The sequence below is a fragment of the Acanthopagrus latus genome, chromosome 6, assembly GCF_904848185.1.
Source record: "Acanthopagrus latus isolate v.2019 chromosome 6, fAcaLat1.1, whole genome shotgun sequence".
NCBI classification, from domain to species: domain Eukaryota; kingdom Metazoa; phylum Chordata; class Actinopteri; order Spariformes; family Sparidae; genus Acanthopagrus; species Acanthopagrus latus.
The window spans coordinates 11,776,119-11,786,428 of record NC_051044.1 but is presented as its reverse complement, the minus strand read 5'-3'; the positions used below and the strand labels follow the sequence as shown (position 1 = coordinate 11,786,428).

At 39.7% G+C, this 10,310-nt stretch overlaps 1 protein-coding gene across 8 annotated transcripts in view; it reads left to right on the top strand.

Moving 5' to 3' along the window:
- The first annotated feature begins 88 nt into the window (after positions 1–88).
- Positions 89–10,310, top strand: part of arhgap9 (Rho GTPase activating protein 9) — a 51,654-nt gene continuing 41,432 nt past the window's right edge. For all 8 annotated transcript variants that reach the window (XM_037099713.1, XM_037099714.1, XM_037099718.1 and 5 more), the window contains exon 1: positions 89–324. The gene's annotated coding sequence lies outside the window, so the exon portion shown is untranslated. The remainder of the gene's footprint in view (positions 325–10,310) is intronic.

The following is a 10,310-nucleotide window of genomic DNA, read 5'->3' as shown; positions in this document are numbered from 1 at the left end:
ATATGATTGGTTCTGTGTAAAATCATATTGGGCGATTGTAGCCAATCATAAACCATCAAACCCACACAGCAGAAGCTATTTCTTTATCCACTTAAAGCGCCAGGAGGATGTATGATCATGGGCTGCGCCGGGCAACTTAGTGCACACGTATGACTGTTAATTTGCAAAAGTGCACGGCGGAGTTCTTGCCTGTGCTTCCGTTACCTGAATTATGTGAAGTCATTAGGCTTTTTTATTCACGCCGCGAGAAAAGACGCAACTCCTGCTCGCTCCGCAGCTCACTCCAAAAACACAACAGAGCTGTCATCATCACGTCGCTGCAAGGTGAGTGAGTGATGTTGAGTCCCTCGAATGCAAAGATGAGATTTCACTTAAACTGTTTGGTCAGAAACTGTATATATATATATATATATATATATATATATATATATATATATATATATATATATATATATATATATATATATATATATATATATTTTTTTTTTTTTCCTCTAGGAATTGACTATTATCGCAGGAGTAAATATTTCACAGAGAGTTTCTGTTGCTCTCTCACCATCGGTATTATAATCTTGTGTGGCATTAGTGCAGCTGTAATATAAACCATACGCATTTATGCACAAAAATGATATGTATATTGTATTTTACAAGTTGTTAGATTACATTATCTTGTCACCAGTGACATCTGAGTGCATGGTGAATAACATGAATAACATTGTCATAACATATCTCTTGGCTTAAACAGTTTTATTTTTTTCAATTAATCATCATAATTTTGAACATTTACAGTTACTTTGTGTTTTATTTTGAAATACACATTTTGGACTGATTACATTTCAGGCTGATTTCGGCTTTTATCTCGTGGATACATTACAATGCATGTCATAGTGCTCCCATCTTCTGTAAAGTTTGTGCAAAGCAAAGAAAAGTTGTCATCCGATCGTGCACATCTAATGTTTAACAACATACAGTAAGTCTCACTCCACAAATAGCTCATACATACATTTTGCTCTTACTAAAATAACTTTCTACTTTTTTCCAAAACACCTTATTTTTCCACACCATCGTGTCAAAACCACATGTAGCTGACAATGTACTGTCGCAACCGCGGCAAGAGAACCACAAGTTGCCAACTCTGTAGACTCACCATGCACCTAAAACCACGTTTTAAAGTTTCCTGTACAGCCCCTCCCTGTATATGCTCATGTTTTGATACCTAATGCGCTTTTTGTATTGCTAGTCTTTCAGTCAAAGATGTATTCTCACATATGTCATCAGTACAGTGTTGCTGGCTCCATGGCCCCATTTTTGGTCATCACCAGTTCCCAGCCATCAGATGTCACACTGATAAGAATTGCTAATCTCAACACTTTACATATGACAGACTTTGTTTCATGCGGAAATATATTTGCATGCTACTGCAAGTTGTAGCCGTGTATGTGCTTCACAGAGAGTACATGGACCGGTTAACCACATGGTGTGATGGAAACGGTCTGACTGACGCATTGCATTTTTGTTGTTTCATAATCTTTCTTAAGTCCACGCAAAGCAGGAGATTTGCTCCCCTTTTCGCCAGCCTGTGACGACACGGGCTTGAGAGATTATTCCCCAGTTGCAACACTGACTGATTAAAAGTGCCCCATAACATGTGCAGTATTAGCAGAGGGGTTACAAGTTCCCTCTAATTGCTTGTGTGCTTCACTGTCGTGGATGAAGTGTCAAAGGCAGATTGAGCGACCGAAGTGTTTCACATCATGGTGTGTTCCCAGTCAGATTATTCTGCTGCTGTGGGATATCTGAGCAAATCATGAATCTCCTTTTTTTCTTCTCTCTCAATAGTGTGAGAGACAGTGCGTGTCTGCTCGCACACATTGGCTGTGGAGCAAATTGATACATTATCAGACCACGAAGTGAAGCAAAACCTTGTCTGGTTCGTGTCAGGTGACAGTAGGACTGTAGCAAATTATTCTATTCAATAATTTAGTGTGTAAAATGTCAAAAATGTGCAAAATGCTGATCAAAAAGACCCAAAGTGGCATCTTCAGATTGCTTCTTTTGTCAAACCAACACTCCAAAATCCAAAGATACTGATTTCACTGTCAGAAATGACAAAGAAAGGCAGCAAATCCTAACATCTAAGAAGCTGGAACCAGCCAATATTTGACTTGAAAAGTGACTGCAACACTCTGTAATGAAAACAGTTGGCAAGTGGTTGTCTTTGGGCCAACAGCTAATCATCGTAACTTCATTTAAGAGCCATAACACAATGCATGCAGTTTTATACACATTTGTTTTCTTGGAATTTTCTTTTTACTGGTGTGTCTTTTTAGATGACATTTGCCTGTTGAGAGGTAGTGTGGTGGATTACCTTGTCAATGGAATCAGCTCTCACTCGAGTTTGTCAGCCTTTTCAACCCTGTGACCTCATTTCTGTGTCACAAAAAACCCCACACAACCCAAAATGGTCAGGTGGCTTACTTTCGAGAGCAAGTGGAAGGCTGAACAGATTACATAAACATGAGAGTACGTTGAAAATGCGTTTATTCTTATTGATGATGTATCAAGAATATCGGTATGTACACACAGTTTCCAGGTTAATTCTTACAACTCCTAGAGTTTATACTATTGAGTATACTATATTTCATAACATATTCATATGTTGTACACATAAACACATCCATACATCTATGAAAACACCTTGCGAATCATGTGATACTTAATAATAATGTTGTTTTGTCACACATTTAACCTTTATCAGTTTGGATAACGCACTGGTCTGTGTTGATTAATTGTGCGGCCCTAATCAGAATGAACAGGGTCTCTTTTTTACTTACTATATTGTATTGTCTATATATAAACAGTACAATAGCTCCAACAATGTTCACATCTGTGCTCTGTTTTAACCCACATTAATACTGCATGCTATTATTATCTGTGCAGTGATTTATAGCTTCACTGTATTGTATAATGCATCTGTTTGGCACTTCAGAAATTGATAAGATGGTGTATGTCATTGTCAGAAAGGGCTGAAACACCACTTACATTTGATACCTGGCTACTAGAGCATCAACAATGAATTGATTATTATTGATTTAATGCAAATTGTTTGGCAAAAGATTTTGAAGTCAGTTTGAGTAAACTTCTTTTGAAGGTTGGAAATCTTTGATTCCAGTATCCTAAATTAGACTTTAACTGCTTTCATTAGTCCTTCTGTTTGTAGACATCACCTTTGGGTCACGTGCCAGACAATCTTTCACTGTCTTTGACATTTTGTAGATTCATAGATTTGTCCAATAATTATTGTGAAAGTAATCATTGCATACAAATATCCAGTAAGTTCAGGAATAAATTGAAGGAATGTTGTTCTTGGAAAACCACATGCACCAAATAGACCTGCAGGCATTGTGGGTAAACACTTCTCTGAAGTCTGACACATCCTAACACCTTATTGTTGTTAATGTAATGCTACTTTATTGAACAAATAACCCCTTTAACCCTGTGCAGGTATCAAAGTTGTGTCTGCGTGTGTGCCTCTTCTCCACAGCCTTTGCCTTGGGAGGTTTCACTTCTCTTCCTTGTGCCCCAACAGTATCGTGCTCACTTCAGCTGCACAGGGCTGAAAGTGGGTCTTTGACTTGCCTGATAGCTTTTGACAGCTCACTCTCATCCCTGGTGGATCAATGGAGCTCAGCGCTCTTCATTAGAAACATCAATGTACTGCACATTCCCACAGGCTCAGCAACAAACCCATGAGCCCAGTGCAGAGAGTGAAGGTTTATTTTGTTATTCACCAGAGATTATTCCTGACTTTTTATTTTCTTCCGCTGAAATATATTGTGCGAGTATGGTGGGAGAGGAATACCTTGTTTGTTTGCCAAAGACCGAAACTTAACCTGTGGATATTAGCAACATCATCACCTTCTACGTGAGTAAAGCATGATTATTGTTTATTTACGTTTGCATCACAAATGCATTACACTTCTTATTCTGTTTGACTGCTGCTGACAAAAATCAATGCACTGCAAAATCCATATCCAGGCAACTTCACATTCTTATAGTATGTTACAGTCTTGGATAAATAAATTGATATGGCTGGGCATCTCTGCAGCGCTCCGGGGCAGTTTTACCTCAAAAATATAAGGATATTGAATCATTCCTATTAGAGGGGCTTAGTTATATATTACTATTATACCATTATTGTGATTTGAGACTATATCTTCTTAGATTTCAGATATTATGGTATCATGACACGTCACAAGTGTTTTTAAAGTTGTAAAATGTTTTCAACTTGCCACTTGCTTTAACCATCACCTGCCTTTAAACACTTAGTCATTATATCCACGTTACTGGTGACTATTTCTAAAAAATGTCACTGTGTATATATTTAGTGAAAGTACCAGTGGTCAGTGCTACATAGACATGTTTGCAGGCGTTTTTGTCTACCAGTTCTATCATTGATAACATGCTTTTGAGGGATATGATATCGAGAGATGTGTTGTGTAGTGCTGTAAGCTTAAAAATATAACAATATTATTTTAACGGCATATCACGCTGCCCTACCCATATGGAAATTTAATATATAACATTTATACCCTTATATGAAAGGTGATGCATCCATATATGTTAACTACAAGGCAACACATGGTTGTGTGTATAAATACACCGTCTAGATATATGAGGATATAGGTTTCATAACATATATGAAATACCCATAGTAACAGTTGTGCATGTGCATATAAGAAAAATTATCTTTCTCCAGATTTGCCTTCCATACAATTACAACCGGACCTTTTATCAGATAAACCTGGAATCTCGGAAATCATTGCGATAAATTTCACCTTTCTCTGGCACTATTTCGGAAACGACTAACCAGTTATTTGGAAATGCAATTGATAAATGAATAGATAACAGGAATAATTCTTGATTGCAGCAAAAGTGATATCATAAGCTGACACAGATATTTTATGCTGTTTTTGTCACACATAACAAAAGCTGCTTTTTGTGGAGGCATTTTCCTTAAGCTGATTCCTCTTGCTGAATAAATCTTGTTATGATTTAACCACATGTATACCAGCAGTGTGTTTTTGCCATCCATTTTTTTTTCCACACGAAATGCACGAGCTAATTAAAAATGCGATGCTTGAATTAATTCCTTTCAAGTGTTTAAAACGGCCCCTGAGGAATACTGCAGCCGTTTGCCTAACTGGTCCGTCTGGTTGTTGTTTGTATTATAACTGGGGGGAAATGCGAAGTTGAATGTTATACAAGTGAACCCCGTGAAGAAGTTTTGCTACGTGTCGATGCAGGCTGCAGGGTTCATTGTAAACATGAGCATTGCGTCAGCGCACGCTTGAAATGATGGCATCACACATATGAGACGCTGTTATGTGCCAGAAGAAACAAATAGCACGCATGCCGGAGACACTGGAGATGGTAGTTGGTCACTGGGGTTGTTGTCATGATGATAGTGGGGCGCATGAGCCAATGGCTGCTTTACTGTCATCATCTTCTTTTTGATTGGTTCTCTCTGTCAATTTACACAGCTAATCACTGACGGAATCCAGCCCACCTGTTTAGTCATACACACACACATACATACACACACACACACACACACACACACATGCACAGAGGCATGCGTTCATACACACGTCCGTGCAGTCAGCCAACCGCCACAGTGGGAAACATAGTGTGTGTTTCAGTGTCTCTCGCTGGTCTGATCATCAATAATTCATGGCTATGGGAGGATGAAAGGCAGTTTTGGCTTGAGGCATGTGTCTCGTATGGAGAGAGAGACATCAGCACTAGTAGTTTTCACTGTTCACCAGTAGACAAGTGAACGCTCCTTCACATGGCTGTCCTCAGTAGAGCTGCAAGCTGGGAGTCGACTGATTTTCAGGCTAATTGTTTATCAGTCGATATCAGGAGAGTGATTTATATTTCTTTGTTTAGGTTTTGTGGGGTTTTTGTTGTTGTCTGACTTAGAGCCTGACCGATGTTTGATTTTTGTGGATGATACTGACACAGCTATTGGGGAGTAAACAAGTCCGATGTCGATATATCGGCCAATCTACACACATTTGTTTTTAATCAGACACTTGTGACAAAGTTATGTAACAGAGGCCGGATAACAGTGAACTTCAACAGGAAGTTGATAATTATAAATTACCACAAAACCCCTTTTCTGCATTAAAATCTCTAACTATCAAACAACATATACAGTTCGCCAGTACGTGTTGGACTCCAGTCTGACTTGACCATCTAAGGACGGAATATGTATTGTAACAATGTCATTTTGAAGTATGTAAAACACAAGTAAAAACAGAATGTAATCATCCGTAGACAATCTGTGTTTACTAACAATAGTTCTACGGTGTTCCCAAGCCCACATAGTAAAATCTTTTATTTAACACCTAAACTGAAAGGAATAAACTGAGGGAGGCTCTCACCCTCCGTGATGAGCATGAAGAGAGACATCGCGTAAACAAACAAAATGAATCTGGGCTCAGGAAAGTTGTTTAAGTTCTAGCTGCCACATTCACACCAAGGTTGTTGATTTCTAAAAGTAAGTATTAAATGTTAAAGGTCTTGAGTCGTCAGAGTTTAAGCTCACACTTTGTGATCATTTAATCTGTTTCAGGTATAGTTAAATAAAGTCTTGTAAGTCCTGGTTTGGTTTAGCATTGATTTTTAGGAGAATTTCAAAGCACTCCTGCGCTTATTCTAAGATGAACTGCCCTGTTACAACTCCTTTTACCCATAATGTATGATGCATGATGCAACGCTTCACCTCATGCAGCCTGGCTTCAAGCTAGGACTCAAAACAGTCGAGCAGACGAACCGCTGAATGCTTGTTTGCACAAGACACAACAGAGACCGTGTGCAGGCATCGCGGCTCGTGTCACGTAGCAGCTGTTTGGCTGACACAGATATTAAATCAGCAGGCCTGCATAAACTTTAAGTGTCACACTTTTTACTTATTTCCGTGTTGGGCAAAGTCACTGAGCAGTGCGCATCCTGTGGAGCAACTTGTTCTTCTTTCTCTTTTTCCTGCGAAGCCCTTGGTTATAGACATTCATATGTAAATACAGTACAGTCTACGTTTCGAATGAGCATGTGTGTGTGTGTGTGTTTGCTGTGTGTATACGGATGTGGGAGTGCACGCAAAAACCCTTTGAAGTTCCTCATTCACTCTATACTCCTCTTCCCCATGTCTCATCTCTCTTTGAAGACCATGTAGCCATGATTATTAAAGCCGCCCTCTTTCAACTTCAAACGTATGGAATGAATATGGATATGATATGACACCAAACTTTCCCCCAACAACCCCTCACTCCTTCTCCTGTCCTGCTGTGTGCTGAAGTTTGATGGACTCTGGTGATCTTCAACCATCTCTGCTGGAGATGAGCTTGTCATTTAGCGGCTCGTCTTGCAACGCTTCAGCATCTCGCTGTTCTTCTCTGGCGTCAGCTGAGGCGCTCGTGGTCCCCAAGCAGCTCTGGAATCGCTCTCGAACATTGTCTGCCAGTTTCGTCCCTCCTCCATATAAATTTTTAGATTAGTGATTTGCATTTATTGCCTCTCTCTGCCCTCCAGCTTCAGGGTGTTTCCAACGGTGCCATGGTAACATATCCTCAGGTGGTTTTGCACGCATGACATAGCCAATTAACTACATATTGTTTGTACCACTTTTTCCAGTGTGCACCATATGTTTTTAGACCTCCCGCACAGTGTGCCCTTGAATAACACAAACAAAGAAAGTTGCTTGCGACCGTGCTGCCGTGTCACTGTAATGGTCCTTTGAACAAAAAGATTTAAGTCCCCCCTGCCCTAAAAAAAAAAAAACAAAAAAAAACTGATGGGTGTTTGGACTTCACTGTGCAGCGTTAAAGCTGTCAGACAGACTGAAGGATGAGAATTTCCCTGTTCTTATCTCAAATCTAAGTATTTGAAAGTGTCCAGGCGCAACTTTGCGTGTGATGAGAAAACCTGAAACCTCCAGCACACAAACAAATGATTATAAACTTTTAAGTAAAGTAGGAGACACAGTGTCTTACAGTGGTTAGACATCATTATTCATAAGCAGAGTATTTAAACATGTTGGAAGAGGTTCTCTAAGCTTTTAAGCTGATGAATATTCACTGTGATGGATTATCGATCTCAAGCAAGCATCAGGTTGATTTCTTTACCACTGTGGCTCGATCCCATCACCAGAATAAGTGTTGACAAAACAAAAGATATGTTGACACTTAACTTCTTCTTATGTTGTGACTGTATGTTCCTTTGAATTACATTTTCAATTTTATCTTGTGACAGTGTTGTGATTATGCCCTTGGTTAGGATTAGGAAAAGATTGTGTGTTGGCTTAAAGTGCCTGCTTTGATTACCACAAACACAGCACAAGATTTCTGCGGTCTTCTACAAAGCACGCAGAGGATTTCTTTGCCACAAACACAGATGGACATTGTCTCTCGAGGTCTTCTTTAAAAAAGAGTATCCAGTGGTTTCACACTTCTCGTCCTGCAGAGACTGACCTGCCAGCCTTGTTGCCTGTAACTCCGCCACCATCCCGTCCACCTCCTGATATGAATGTCAGGTCGTATACGTGTACAATAATGTCGATATGATATGACAGCTGTCATAGAGATGGCACGTATGAGACTTTCAAACGTGAACGTATTAGTAGTTTGCAGGAACATAAAATGTCAACTAGGCTACATGGCAAGAGGTGAACTGCATGCAGTAGGGGAGTGAATCTTAAAAATTGATGCATGCTTTGGAAAATGGTGACTAAAACATTCAAACCCACCAGGAGGGCCTATAATCCCCGAGGCGTTTAATCCAACGGCCTGTCAGGATTGTTGATTCGACTAAAAACGTTGAATGCGCTTGCTTTCACAGCTCACCCATGACACTGATAAGTCTGTATGGTTTGTTAAACATTGGATTTAAACTTCGCCAGCAAGGATGTAGGACTATTTTAAATACCAGAGCAAACCTGAGACTCATGTGCACGTACACGGTTGATATTAACTTGTACCTTTTTAACTTTTCCTAAAAATGAAAGGATGTTTTGTTGCCTTCATCCTCACCAGTTACTGACCAATCAGCTATAAACTGGGAAAAGAAAACATTCATTTACAAAGACTACAGTCGTGTAGGCCTATCAGAAGCAGCAGCATTAAAAAGAAATTAGAAAAATCTTGTTATTAAAAACACGAGACTGACTTCCCTCTCATGCACTCACCCATTTCCACCAACTTCATGAAAACTTAGCCTTGATAAAAATAGAATGTGCAGGCTATGTATTCCCATGGTAATGATGAGTTTAAATGAGATAAAAGAAAGAAAAACTCATAATTATGAGTAAAAAAGGTATGAGTTTAATGTTGACATTTTATCTCATCATTTCTACTGTATTTATCTCATAACTTTTCATCTCATGATCTTCCATTTTTATTTTATAATTTTGGAGTGGGTGACACCAGACAGCCTGGCTGCAGCAGGTAGGCTGGTTGTTTATTCAGAGCCGCCGCTGTGCCCTGTAACGTTAGTCATAATGTTTGTCCCACTGTGAATATTTTTGTCACTGAAAATGTCAGAACAGAAACCCTGAATTAACTGTGTGCAAAGCTGTGACATGTCACATTTTAAATGATTACAGGTTGATAGTTTGTTGCCTCAGGTCAGTTACTGCTTCTGTCTCTGTGCTGTGACTCTTAGATAGTCCTCCTAGTTACTTGTTTGAATGTGTAGATCGGTGAAATGCGGCTCCTCTCCCCTCGCACACAGAGTTAATGACAGAATGATACTGTACATGCCCGGCTCATTACACATACATCACATAATGTAACAAGTGGTGCGTGCAGAGCTCTCCAGCTTTCCTGACGAGAAGATGCCAACCTCTGTTCAAAACATGACAAACAACTAAGTAGTTACAGGATTATGCAAACCGAAACATTTTATTTCCTCTTTTGGGGAAAAAAAAGTGGCCAAGCAAATCCTGAGATGATCTGGATGAACATAATGTCCCCTGCTTCGCTGCTGACATCCATTTGGTGGACGTGCTCAACTGTGTGGTTGATCTCTGACGTCCAGTGACACTGTTGACCAGTCTGCTCTGTGTATGGATCAATAACTCAGTCAATTAACTGGGCTGCTGGTTGCTTTTGTTTGGTTCTCTCTCCGTCTGTTTCTCCCATGATCCTCTCTCAAGTTCAAACATGGTTTTATTTGCATGAATGGTTAATGGCCAGCTGACGCTCTCTCTCTCTGTCACTTCCCCCTGTTTTTATCTCTCGGGCAAAACG